The following is a 15,622-nucleotide window of genomic DNA, read 5'->3' as shown; positions in this document are numbered from 1 at the left end:
CAAGTAACATAGACGAAAACGAGTCAAAAATAAAAACAAGTAACATAGTTGTTCCTTTGTTCCAACAAAATAACGAATGATCTTCGACCGGATCGCTTCCACGAGAAGTAATTCATGTGAGATGGACACTGTCTTGTAAATGGAATGTGTTAATCATTCGTACGGACCACTGATATTGTGAAATATAACATCATAAAGCCTACTAGTCACTGTTGTCATAACAATAATTGTTTCACAAACAAGTCACATCCACAGAATTGCCTTGCTCCTTGGTGAAATACAAAAATAAAGGTTTAAGTGCAGATTGATTTAAATAAGTGCTTTAAACAGACCAACTGCAGTCGGCATGATAAAGGAAACACGCCCTAAAAGCACTCTAAAACGCAAGATCAGAATGATATATTCATATATACACCTTAGCCACCACCTCATTGCAAATGCTCTCTTCACGCCATACATGGCCTCGCATATAAAACTGCACAAAAGGTAACGCCAGAAACAACGCCATATCTTCACAAGAGAATGGGCTTTCACACCCTGTGTTCGATGAATAGCCTTGCATGCATTGTTGTTTGTGTCTGGCGCGTGTGTACATCCTGCACAAGGCCGCGAAGCAGCAAAAAGAGAGAGCGGCAGAATCTTAATTACACATCCACGTCCACGGAAAGAGCATTAAAAATGTGTTGACAGTCTCCGGCATTGAGCTTTGCAAACCATTGGGTAGCTCATGAGCCGTGTCCGTTTCATTACACGGGATAATATTGCACACGAAGTCACTGTAGTCGCCTGGAATTCGCACTTGTTTCATGCGCATTAGTTATAAATACATTATGAGTCTCCAATGGCTTAGGCAAACAAACAAACAAAATAGGTCAATTTTAGGTATACAGATGAGCAAATACGGATAGAAATATTGTCCCGTCTTTAGCATTAGGACCAACATTTTAGCATGTATCTTAAGTTTGTTGGCCAACTGGTGTATATTATTTTTCTAATTCTCTTTATTTCGCATTTCCAAAAGTCTTATCACGTGTTCTTCACTTCAAGATGATACGGAAATAAAACTATACGTGATCAATCTCTTTAGTCTGCTACAATGCTAAATCGAAGTTGGCAAGTTGTAATAAGTGTGTTACGGCAATATGGTGGTTGATTCTGCTCCTTTACCCTGTCTACCCTGAAACAAACTGATGTGATTATACGCATAAGGGTCTCCTGATCCAGTCTGTTCAGAGACTGAAAGTTTCTTGCGTTTTTCGATGGAAAAGGCAAACTGTGCTTTGAGGAAAATGGCTACGGTTTATAGGTTATGTTTTTAAATCCAAAATCTTTGTTTTTGTTTTCGTTTTTTTCAACAATACTTCCTTCATGCTAGTCCCAAATAGTGTATGACACAGTAGATAATATCTATAATATGTCACTACAGCTGGTAAATATATACAATAAAACGAGAATTGAAAAGGGAACTCGTTGCGTTAAGCAAAAGTAGACAAAAAGAAAGAAACATGAGACAAGCATTTTGAGAAAATTGGCAGAACAACAAGAGCAGGTTGAAGCTTAAGTTTTGTTTGTTAGGCATTACTGTAAGATGGAGTCATAGATTGAGGAACACATTTTCGTCAGTTTATAAATATCCCTTACAGGATTAAGCCCTTTGCCTTGTTTGCGCATGTGCCTTATTCTATCCGTTTGATTTAGAAGATGAAATTCGTGACTAGGGCATATTCGCTGAAAGAGATTGTATCTGTCACCACTAATTATTGATGAATACAAGAATCATATTTTGTCGCAGGGTAGAGATAATCATATCCCACATACTGTAGCAAAGTTTTGCTCTCTCTCTCTCTCTCTCTCTCTCTCTCTCTGTCTTTACTCTCTCTTGTTCTCATCACGCGTGTATGCTATGTTTAAGTTAATTGATTAGGTCAATCATCCATAAACTTGGTCAAACTCGTTCCGGTCAATCCAAAACAGGTCGGACAGCGGACGAGATGCTCACACAGGCACAAAGCAGAGGCAATATTTTGGTGATGATGAACAATTTGCTCGTAATGCACATTGTCTACAAATTAAAATGGACAAGTGTCAAGGTCATACATGAGTGCAAGAGACAATGCCGTGTACGGATGACGGGTTTTGATATGAAGAATTGGAACTATCCCCTCCCCCTCATTTTTTGAATTGCATTGTATTCGTCTGACAATAAGTACTGTTTGAATTAACGTAAGATAATCCTTTCAAATTAACTTTTGGTTGATGAGCCCCCTCCGATCCCTATCTCCTATCACATGAACATCTCAACGTGCCCATGGCATGTATATGATTTTAACATAATGCAATTCGCTCGCACGCATTTTTGATAGTCGTGCCCAACAATCGGCGGGCGTACACACAAACACGCACACAAAGTAGTCCTGGGCATGTGTGTTACGTCATAGCTACTGGACAGATACACACAAGGGGCAAGCACTCAAAATCTGAACTTCATATACCAAGTCTTGTTCTGGCGAGCTCAGTATTGTTATCTGCAGTGTTAAACAGGCCATACAATTGGAAAGGTTAATCACAGCTCCTGTTAGCAGCATAGTGTTTATACTCAACCGTCTTTTATTCTGAGAATATGCTCTAAAGAGACATTCTCCAATGGTATAAACTCGTTTCACTTTGAATAATACTGTGCCCTTGTTCATCAGCAAGTTACCGAAGGCGAATAATACCAGTGCAGTCAAGAGAAGGACAAGGGAAGTGGATGATAAAACTATGAATAAAAATATGTCGCAATATTTTTCTCGAAGTGGGTCCCCCAATCCAAGCAGGAGAGACTCAACAATCATCTGAATATAGGTCACTTGCATCCGCAGACGTAGGCCTTATACTGTTAGACTTAATGTAAAATTACAAGCGTGCGAATTCACACAAGCGCACTTACTATGCATAGTTTTACATACACATGAATTATATGGATAATAATAAGGTCCTCTTTATCCAGGGTAGCCTCTTCAGTGTTGGCACTGTTCTACCAGAGGGCCCTGCCATTATTATTACCCTAGCATTGCCAGGATACCCATTTATACACCTGAGTCGTGAGGGACGTGGTGGGTAAAAGCATCTTGTCCAATAGGACGTAAGCACTGGGCGGGAATCGAACTCGGGTCCTCCGATTGGGATTCGGGAGTCTTATCCACTTTGCCACAGCCCCCCCCCCCCCCATTCATGTAATCAGACACACATTCATTGAAAACAAATATTTCGTCCATTACGAGCATACCTGAGTTTATGAATTATCGTTGTCCAGCCTCACAAGTGGGTTTCCATTCCATTTCATGTATCAACATTTATGTCCATTTGTCTATTATTACCATCCTCTATTGGCAGCCTTCTTTGTCCAAGATGTACTACCGTACTTAACAGTGATTTTAAGAATCATACAGATAGATATAATATAACGTAATTATTCTCATTTTTTAAAAGAAATCATTATCACTATAATCAGTATCATCATTATGACACCACCATCATGGATGACGGTCTGTGCAATTTCTGTTGATCCTTTTCTTTTTCACGAACATCTCACTGTTCATCAGTGATTTCGTTCGATGAATAGAAATTATTAAATTGGGTGAATTGTGTGTTCATTGAAAATCCTTGGAAAAAAGGGGACAGACAGTACTATTCTGCAGCGAAAAGGGCCGTATACTCGGGCACGACGATGAGAGAAATGCGGAGTGATGGAAGTGAGGTTTAAGAGATATTGATCTAGTCTTTGACTCATAACAAACCTTGGATATACCTCTCGTCTCTGTCATTTTCGAAAAACGTCCAGAGCAGCAGACAACAATAATCGCGTAAACACCCCCCCCCCACACACACACACACATACACGCACACACATGTACGCCATGTAATATGCATAGGTATGTACATGGCGTGTGTATGTTTAAGTAATATATGTATATAGCGAGAGAGGGAGAGAGAGAAAGAGAGAGAGAGAGAGAGTGTGTGTGTGTGTTTTTTTTCTGTCTGTTATCGGCCAAAGTCAGGTACATGAACAGGGTGTATTGAGAGGAATTCATGGATATCACAACTGACGAGCAATGCACATGTTGCATTGATTGGTTTGTTTTGCAACACTTTAACAAACCTGTATAGTGGAAGAGTCGTGCATCTAGACTTAACATCAGGTTCAGCGGCTTTTATGGGCATTATGCATATGTTTGACAAAGACCCAAAGATCAAGGAAACTGAAATAAAGTGAACAATCTGCCATGAACTGAACATTTCATGCTCTTCATGATTCCCTCTACGTTGTTTACTCGATTATAACTGATCACACATTTAAGACTTGTTGATCAAGTGAAAGACATTTTGGAATTACCATACTTTGGGACTGAACTGAAATAACTATCCTAGTTTGCTCGTAGGGATTCATGGGGCTGTTATCGATTGCAATAGCTGTTATTCGTCCGCTATGCATTATCCAATATTCACCTATTCAATATCACAAGGTTGGAGCACACATAATTACACATAATTACCAGCTTGCACATTCATATAAATTTGTCACCTGAGCTCTATTACTCACCTTGGTTAGGAGGCGTCCTCTGTCAAATTTTATCCGTCAAATTCTCGGCGAGCGGAGATCACTCTCCTTGTTTGCATTTGGCCAACCTGTGTATGGGATGGTGTATCCGAATGGCCTAATGCACTTATCGCAACGTCTGTGGCGGGTAGCGTGAATGAGCTGTCTGCAGTAGATATGAAAGGACGACACTCCATGTGCAACATGAGTGAGTATGCAGAGACGCCGTACACTCTTCCAACAATCAAGATGTTTGATGCTGAAATCTGACTAACAAAATATTGTAAATCCAAGTAGCCCCACTGAAGACATCGAATACGGGCAACCAAGATGGTACATTGCTCCGAATGTTTCCCCGGCCCGGCTCGTGCGTACAGGTAGCGAAAAATAGACTAGTAGGGGTTTGGAGTATAATGGCGGATCAGAGGTAAATTGACGGCGACAAGAAAGTCTACAGTGGCGGCAGCCGATGGACTCACCAGCAGTCAGTGGGCTTGCCTGGCCGCTCACTCCCCTACCGCATTCCGGCCATGTCACCCCGGAAAGAGATTGCCAATCTGAACGAGTAAGCGCTACACTGGGCCCATGGCACGAATGCTATGCTGCGACGGAATGTCTGACATTTCGTATGCGGGCGAGCCCGTGGAAGATGGTGGAATCAGAGAGGATTGGACACTGAGTCGGCGCACAGGATCCTGATGAACAAGTATGACATCATGTTTTCGACCGGTGACGGGACCCTCCAATGTAGAATGGATATACACAGTAGCATCAGATGTGAAGGTGGATTGTAACACTTCTCCTCTCGCATAGATCCTCTTCATTCAAATATATAATAAAAAATCAAAGAAAAAAAATCTAAATATTAAAGCTCTGCTTTAAATCATACACGGGTGGTCTATCACCATTTACAGGTAGAACTATACAGTTATATAGTCTTTAGCTAATTTGCTTGTTGTAGACAAGTGTATTGTCCGTTATTTAAAAAAAGAAGAAGTGATGTAACGTCAAAAAGTTTAGAATTGCTCTCAATATTAATCAAAAGTTTCATCAGATTTGCTACTTGATATTTTTGTATTCTTGTTTGTTATCCTCATTTATGACGTCAACTGATTTCGCAAAACAAGATTAATTCTCAGAGGAGGACGCGGTCGATGTAAAAACCATTTTAGGAGATATCAATTATACCCTCAAGGTGGATAATGTAAATAAAGAGTTTTATCACACAACGGGTTAAGCGCCATTTTAGACATTTCAAAGTATACCTTTCCATCCTGATGAAAGAAAATAAACCTTTCTAATACAATAAATTGCTTGACAAGGAATATTGTTGAAGTTATGATTGAAAATGAGACAAAATAATGTATAATCAAGATGGAAGAGTACTAGTATATGCTTTGGAATCATAATCTACATGCGTATACACAGCTGAAAAGGTTTAATTCTATTCTATTTCATTTATTGGTTTCAGCAACTTTTGTTGACATTTTGTTTACAAAGAAAATACATATTCAAGATAATAGATGAAGCTAATGGTATACACAGTTCTTATTTTTTAACGTCTTGATTTACATATCACATGCTGACACAGCCGCCATTTCAAATTCAATTCGCAATACAGATTGCATTTTCTCTTGCAGAATGTTTGATGGGGTGGCAGGGGTAGACACAAAATACATATAGTCTTAAAGCGTGACAAGTCTGGAAGAAACCTATAACCTGTATTTACTTACTTAACACAAGAGGGGCCGGTGCGTGTGTATGTGTGTGTGTGTGTGGGGGGGGGGGGGGGACTGGAGATATTTGACCTTCAAAATGTTTTATAATCTTTGGTAATCTTTATATTAAGTTTAGGTGTGAAATGCATGAAGATAATTACATATTATCAACACACACACATATTTGCTTCATAAAATATTGACTTAATAGAATTTCTTTTTCTCTTCTTTGAAAAAGAAGTCAAAAGATTCATATGTTTGATGGAGTCGATACGGTAATGAATTCCAGATATATCATGTCAGGTCCATGTCTTGGAGCTTTTCTGCTGATGATATCTTACGATTATCTATAAGTGAACATTGCTGCACTATGCGAGAAGGCCTACGTGCTGGGTAGTATATGATGCAATTAAATTGCTATTGTATGAAACTAAATTATACAAGACTAATGAGGGAAGCATTTCCTAATTACATTTGTACATAAAGATATAGCCATCTGTAGAGTATTTATATCGTGTACCTTGAAAATTTGTAAACGACTGTGAATTAGGAAGGACCCGCGTGTGAGAGATGAAAATTTTGTGCAAATCCTAACTATGAGAAATGAAACATTAAGGTCGGTATATCAGTTTAGTATTATCGTTCATTAATTGAAGAATTGTCGTTCATTGAAGAAAAGCTTTAGATAAACTGATTTGGTTAGGTCAGGACGCCTTCGCAAGTTAGCGGAATAAACTGCTTTATACTCGTGGTCTTTATTATGCGTCCCTTTTACACAACATCGTTACAATACAGGTCACGTATAGAGCTATAAGACGGATCAATTTGTTGTGACAGATTAACTATAATTAAAGTTTCTTCACTCAAGATTTCGCCCGGACTTTGTCGCAATGTTTGTTGATCTGTTGATTAGATAGTCTAATAGTCTAAAGAAGATTGTGTGAGACGAGCGGTCCTATTATAACTCTATATCCTGTCCCTCACAACACTATAATATATCATCTCTCAGTTGTCTGATGACAGAGGGATGAGATAAACACATTGAGTGTGTGAAATTATCTTGATCTGTGGTTTGATTGGCCTTGTCGTTGTTATGGGCACCACACCGATATCATCAGGACCTCCTCTAAAAGCAGTCAACAACAGTCATGCACTAGGGAAATGACATTAGAGGCTTGACGCTTTCACGCTTCGAAGGTCCAAAGGTTTTGACAACAAGATGGATAGGATCATTTAGTGGATCTTTATACAATCGTTGAAGGTCAATGAAATGTAAGCTAGTTCTCTTGATGCATAATCAATAATTTGCGCCAATTAATGTAACTGATATATACTTTTATATGATATATATATATATATACATATTTATTACGTCGATAAACGATAACATGCAACGCCTATTCAGGCTGATATAACCACGTGATTACCTGGAATAAGCAGTAGACACTATTATAGGCACAGACAAAAAAAAAAATACATTACATGCAGACTCGTCACATAGCACCGTAGAGAGATACCACAAAATAATATTTGAATGTATGTTTACATAATCAATCAATCAATCAATCAATCAATCAATCAATCAATCAATCAATCAATCAATCAATCAACTTTATTTTTCATTTCCATAATACAGCAAGCAACTCAACAATATTACCGTAAAAAAAAAAATCAAGATTATACAAAATCAAGCATATACAAACTTCGCTCATGGTTTCACTCGCAGCCACCACCTCTCTGGCGCTTGTCGAATAAAGAGTAGGACTAAAAAGCGAATCAGCTTTTTCGCTGATCAGCATACTTATCTAGCATAAAAGAATAGTGAAATTTTGGTTTGTTGTTTGCCATTGTGTTTGCAAACCCGTAAAGCAGCTTGGGTTAGTGGAAAATGAGAGCGCTTTTTAATATAAGATGTCGACCCCCCCCCCCCCCCAAAAAAAAAAAAAAAAAACTCTTTGAGCTGCGCGAATGTCTGGGGGAAATACTTCAAGAGTCGATGCTTACTTCTCAAATCTTATATTCAACACCCCTTCTCTCTTCGTATCGTGATATTTCACTTGACTTTTAGTTAATACCTCATATTAAACCAGGAAAAAATGCTTAAAGACAATATGTGCAGTGGCTTACAGCTGCATAACTGGTTATACGAGATTTACATAACAGACCATTTTCAACAAGATGTGAAATATGAAGGAATCGTAAAAGCAGAGGTTGCAACTGCGGGTTCCAGGGAACAAAATATATCAATGTGAATACGTCTTGCGATGGAGATGGGACACAAAGTAAGAATATGCTATAAGGACTTGCTAAAATAGCAAGGTATACAAAGGTAAAAAGAAGTAAAAGAAAGAGAGGCAGAACTAGATGAAGAAGAAATGCCAACACAAGTATAACGATTATAAGCATATCCACCGTCAAATTATAGTAACGAATTCAAGTTATTAGAATGGGTGTATAGAGAATATGGAGGAAAAACGCTGAAATCAGAATCAAAGCAAGCGTACACTTCAAGTTAATCCGTCACACATTAAGAGAGAACAATATAGATAATTGCAAGATAAAGCATTAGTCAGGCAACTTATAATCATGGTGTAACATTGATTAGTTCTTTTTTTATTTGAAAACAAGGAAGGGCATTCATGTTTTTCTTCGGAAAGATGATTCCAAAATTTGGGTCCGGTGAAAGCAATATTGTTTTCTGGCTAAAAGTGTGCGAGTGTATACGGTATACAGTCTTATAGGAAGAAAATAATGATAGCCGATGTTTTTACTGAAACAGTTATCTTACTTAACAAAGAAAATGTTTGTAATATGAAAACCTTGATGTAAAACTAACGAAGCAATGGCAATATTCTTCATGTCATTTGCCTCCTGTCCTTTATTCCTCTCGCACATGCGTTGGAAGTTTCCTGTCTTCCTCAACACAACGTCTTTTGGATGCGCTGGCGTATATTACGACTGCACTAGATTACACCCATTGTACAGCAGAGGAATCGCAAAACAGGGAAAGCAACGATATACATGACTCACACCGCGAGGTCAATAAAACTCACATTTATTGCATCTTCCGCTGATTTACTCATTGATTTGATACTTCATCTCCTCGCTAATCTGGAACAATCTTCAAGTGCGTGACGGAGAAATCGGATTTTGCCCTCTCCTCGTCTCTCTCGCATTATGATAATGGAACTCACCGAGCCCGAAGAAACTATATCCATGATGCGTATCGGATTGTAAATTATTATCTCAGAATCTGATTCACCGTATAAGTTTTAAAAATTCCTCTTAATCCTACGATATTTGTATGAATCTCAGTACTATTCACGAGAATGACATAAACCAATTTGCCACGAACGATTCGTGTTCAGCCTTTTTTATTTTCGAAGCACACTGCTGTGTTGAGTAAACGCGTGTGAACTCATGAACGTTCTACAATAGTCATGTATCATAAGATCGAAACTCATCCACAAATTGAGAATGCCTATAGGTGATTATTATAGGCCTATTACCAAAATTACGCTTACACAGAAAGAAGAGATGTGCAGTGGTAACACAGATTGGAGGGATCCATAGAAAGTCAATAACATATGCCATATTTATTATGGCTTACACAATCTACTATAGAATATCATTCAGGAGGGACCTAGAATACTGAGAAGGTGATTGCAGATCCATATTATGAACCAAGAAAATTGATGGAGGAGTATAGCTAAAAGAAAAGAAGCATAGTGTCCTATCAGTATAGGACAAAAACAAAGCACATTACGTATGTATGTATGCACATGCAGTAAGCCTATATACGTCACAAACTAAACACATTGTATCTTCGTGTTAAAGAACCGATAAGGTTTAATAGTTAATGACTTGAACTCTTATACCGTAAAATGTAATGTCAAGAATATCATGAATTCTGATAATATTTGTAAAGGAGCTGGATGCATGCAGTTGACTGATTTAATGAGCAGGCTGTGGCTTTACTTCACTGTAGTTGCTGTTTTTTATGGCACATTAGGTTTGATTAGACTTGTGACATATAAATGAGTGCTCAAGAGGCTTATCATCCATTTATAATCATCAATACACTCCTCATGTGCTCTTTTCATGAGAAGACTTCACCACACTCATAAGTGCAACATTAATGTAGGGCTACTTATACAGTTGAAGTATACAACTTAAAGGCTGTACAGAATCCTACTGAATATTGTTAGAAAACCTGGAATTAAAATATAAATCTAAAAGATAGAGGTACATTATTCAAATGTATATGTAAGCAAAATATAACCTATGGCAAGTTGTGAGGCGTTGACATAATCAGCTCTAAAATATTCATATTGACTGTTCAAGAATTAGTGTTTTTGTTTTTCTGGGAGGTTTGTTTTGGTGAAAATTAGCGAAACTTCACAAAAATAGGTAATTTTCTTACTTCTTTCCGATTTGATCCAATTTTCGCTGTTTTGCACTGAAGTCTCTCTTATCAAAATTTTAACTGGTCGGAAATTACCCTGTTAAGAAAATAGTTCTTTGTTTTGTTTTGTCTTGTTTTGTGTTTGATAGGGGGAAAAAGACTCTGATTTATACTTGACACAAAATTAGGCCTACGAGTAAGCCTACATAATAGGCCAACGGTATACCATTCCTTCGATTTCGGGAATTAGTCGCCGTAGCTCGTTGCAAATTGCTGCAAGCGAACGAAAACTAACGCCATGGGCCCCTCAAGTAATCTTATTTTATTTCATTTGTTTCCATGTACACTTTAGATAACTAATCGGGTGAACAAAATTTGCACACACACAAACACACACACACACAAACACACACAAAAGAGAATACATGATATCATGACTGTGGCGGAATCATAAGAAGCAAAATATAGGCTTCTTGAAGATGATCCCTCGGCAAATATTATGATATTTCTTTGGCCCTATACTGGTTTCTTATTGTTTTACAGGACCTATCATAGTACTATAGCACATGTATATCAGAAAATGACACCGAGAACTTCGCATACTAGTAGATCTGAACAATATTGCTGCATCTCATTTGTTATTGCATAATGAGTTGCATCGTCAGACTTTAACATCCCCAAATTTTCATCCCTTAAATGTCACTTCGAAATTTATACATTCGGATAAAGTTGATTCCAGTAATCTATATTTGCACCGTGGCATGAATGAATACATTGTAGGGCCATTCAAAGAAAAAGTGTACAATTACAGTTGTACAAAAAAAAATAATGACAAAAATTTCAACATCAAAGATTTCATTTAATTCTTATGAATTCAGAAATTTTAATCCCTCAGGACAAAACAATCACCGGGTGATTTTTGAAAGCTCAAATTATTTTTATTCAAGAAACATTTCCAAACTCAGTGCCCTTTTTAACATGTAAAACTACATCTCAGATACGTTACCAGAGGTAGCATCTTGAAAATTTTTTGATATATAGTCTGCCTATAATTCTTGCTTTAAAATGACAATATTTATGTAAAACTACAAGTCAAGCTTGAACATAAGCGAACATCATGGAAACATTCTGGAGTCAGCCTTGATCTTATCGATGATAAAAATGATCGTGATTTATATGATGAAGGCTTAAAAAAAGTCGAGAACATAATATGTATATATTTTGGCTAGAAATATGTTACCCCAAATTGAGCTTCTACCTGCAGTTCAATTATATCAATAATTTCATTGATTGTAATAATGGAACGTTATGAATAGGTATTACACTTGTGATAAAAAGCAAATGCCACGTAACATCTCTGCCAGATTAAATACATTTTGGATCAAAAGAAGATTGGTGTATGGTAACGTATACCCGGTGCATCAGAAGTTCCGTTAGCATTATTATAATTTATGTAATAACAATTTCAGACCCAACGTCAATCGTGCAAATAAATGTATTTTAACTTGTAAGAACACCACACTACATTACTATTTTCGTTAAAAAAAAAAACCAACAACAACCACCGCACTTATAACCGTGAAGAACGATCTCGTCATAAATTATGTGATTAGATGATTCCCCATATGACTCTAAGATCGTAAAAAAAAAACCAACAACACACAAACCGGCAATGTTTTTATAGTTCCAAAATTTTGTAATTACGCGGAAGACGGTAAAAATGAAGTTGGAAAATATTTTTATGCAAATGATACACATAGATTCAATTGTCCATTGTTCCTGTCTGTAATAAGTTATGTCTCAAGAACTTATAAAGGATGGTAACGTATCTGACAAAGCGTTTAAAGTGTTCATTGACACATTAAACTATCGATTTACATCAAACCCTGATCAATCAATCAAACATGTAATGTAAAAAACCTGACGCAAAACGTCCGACATGAAATCCTGTATATTTTGTTTTTCAGAGCATATGCATCTAAAGGGAGTGCTCTTGACTTTAACCATAATTATACCATGGGCGTCACCAGGGGGAGGGGGTGCGTTGGTGCGAACGCACCCCACCCCCTTCAGACTCTTAAGAAAATACTTATCAACGTCATGGTCTATAGGAGCCTCCGGGATTATAAAGGCCCCTCCCCCCCCTTTTTTTTTTTGCTTGTCAGCTGAAGAAACCCGGAAGTGGAACCAGAAATATAAACGCACCCCACCCCCCCCTCGCTTGAAAAAAAAACTGGTGACGCCCCTGTATACTGAGCGCTTATTATGTAAATAAGATGCAAAAGTATAATGAATAAAGGTAGACCGTTCATGTAGATTATTAATTTCATTTGCTGTGAAGTTGACAACATAAGGCAGTTACGAAAGACTTCAGCCCTTAAAATCCTTCTAATTGATTTTACAGACATAGAATTATTGTGATTAAAAAAAAAACCCACAAAACACAAACACACACAAGCAGAAATAAAATGAATTTGTAACGTAAATCTGACTGCACTTTTTGTAAATGCCATCTTCTGAGGAATACTATACACTTCTGGTTTAGATGGGGATACAGATTTTAACTTTTTGCAAGATAATCGAAACCCACTTATATGAAACATTTAAGAGCGAAAAATTCTAAGAGGAATTAAAAGTTTATTTTTTGAAAATCGGTTTTGAAATGGTTGAGACATCCAAAATAAAGTAAAAGAAAGAGGTCCTAATAAAAGTACTCATAGATCAGTGGGTCATCACAATCTTGCCGTTGTCGGCGCTCTCTATCTAGAAATGTTTGATCGTTTCTCTTTTTCCTCTCCCTGTATTCTTTCTGAACTTCTGCTCGCATTTTCTCCATTTTCATTTACAGGAAGTAGAACACGAGGTGTGATCAGGTTAACAAGGTTAAATCCGCGCGCAAAAGCGTGTCGCGGTTATATTATACTGTGGTTATACCTCGCTGCCCGAGTTAGTAACGTATATGAACGTCACGATGTAATGTGCTGTTACCGTTCTCACACAATAGTCACAAAAATAGTATTTTTCTTACGCAATTTCTGTCGTGTGATTAAACATTACCAGAAGTATTCAAAAGTACCTTAGCTTTGCGTTTATTCAGGCTACAGCATATTTTTTTTTTTCTTAAAAGCAAAGCTTAAGTAACGTATCTGATTTCAGCTCATATGTTTCCAAAGCGTCGGATCTGTAGGCCCATATGTTTTGTAACAAGAAGATACAATGAATAAATAATGGTTAATTCCATGTAGGCCTTATGCGTGATTGTACAACGCTATGCGGCATTACTTTGATCTTCTCTTAAGAGTCTCAAAAAGGGTCACGTATCTGACTGCAATTTGGCGACATTAGGCCTAGTCATGATCTATCGATCTCCCAGAGAAATATTAAAACGTCACATTGTTATATACATAGGACCTACAGCTGTAATATTATTTGTCATATTCAGGCACTTGAGGGGCAAGAAGTAGGCCTACAAAAGATTTGATTTAGATATGTAAACGAGTAAGAACTTGCCATACAATGAGCACTTCCTTTTCTGGCGACATGGGGTAGTACAGGATTATATCAAACTTCGGATTGTATTTCCAATGTTATCCTGGATGTCCCAAAAGCTTTAGTGATAGCCTATATGAGGTCTATACCTCTCGGATTGAGGTCACGAGGGACAAAAAAAAAAAACAAAAACAAAAAACCAAACCAAACAAACAAACGAGTTAAACTGCATGAACATGCTGGCGACACGAAAATTGCATTTTTACACACTTTTTTGAAGAATGGCCCTATTATAGGCTACTACATGTGTAGTAAGATTTGGTCTCCTAGGGCCACCTTAATTATAGGGATGCACGCAAAGGAGTCTCCAAACTACATTCGGCTCGTGGCTGGGCTAGCGTTAATTGCCAGGTCCCAATAGAGCAAAATCACCACAAGGCATGTGAAAAATCACCAAAAGCCATCAAAAATCACCAAATTTGTCAATAAACCTTTATCAAACACTCAGCGCGAGTCTCGGTGCAATTTACGGTGCGCCGTAGTCACACACACTAAATGCAAAATGTGAACGATGTGTTGGGATATAAGGGCGTTTGTGTTTGTTGAGTGACAAAAAAGGGCACTAATGTCAGAGACTCCAACTCTCCCGTTTTCGACGGGAGATCTCCCTCCGAAATCCCTTTTTTGCAAAATCTCCCGTTCTCCCGCTTGAGATTTAATTTCTCCCGCCCTGGCTCTGTGTCTCCGGCTTGAAATGACTTATTCTTACTTTATAGCTCTTTATATCATTGTATGTTGAAAAAATAAGCCTTAGATAGCACGAGAGAGCATCTAGAACCCTAGAGCAAGGAACTTCGCGCACATCAAATTGTAGTCTCCCGTTTGCTAGGGGTTTCAGGCGGGAGAATCTCCCGATCAAGAGGTGCTTGGGGTTGGAATCTCTGTAATGTTTCTACATGAAATAAGGGGAAAACTTTGGGTAAATGCATTTTCGTTTTCAATTCGTGTGATTACTTTTCATTGGTCTCAAAATCACCAAAAAAATACCAAAAATCACCAAATTTTGATTTGGTGACCAGGCAAAAATTTTGTCACCAAACAACTTCAAAAATTACCAAATTTCACAAACCACCATCTGGCAACACTGGGCTGGGCACGGGTCCAGAGGAAGGGCATCAAAACAAAGGACGGGCATAAAAGTTACTATTATGGTAACTTTGCCATCCAATGGTAACTACCATGGCAACAATACTCAACAGCCAATCAAAATCAAGAATTCCATGGCAGTTACCATTGGATGGCAAAGTTACCATAATACATGTAGTAACTTTTATGCAACGGGCCCCACAGAGATTCATGTCCTTCACCGACTGAAGCATGCAAAAGTACACAACCAAAAGGCGGATGACCCTTTACCCCTACACATTCGCT

The sequence above is a fragment of the Diadema antillarum genome, unplaced genomic scaffold, assembly GCF_040938485.1.
Source record: "Diadema antillarum isolate AM-2024a unplaced genomic scaffold, OU_Dant_1.0 scf00000049, whole genome shotgun sequence".
Classification (NCBI taxonomy): domain Eukaryota; kingdom Metazoa; phylum Echinodermata; class Echinoidea; order Diadematoida; family Diadematidae; genus Diadema; species Diadema antillarum.
Note: the sequence above shows the minus strand (reverse complement) of the source record.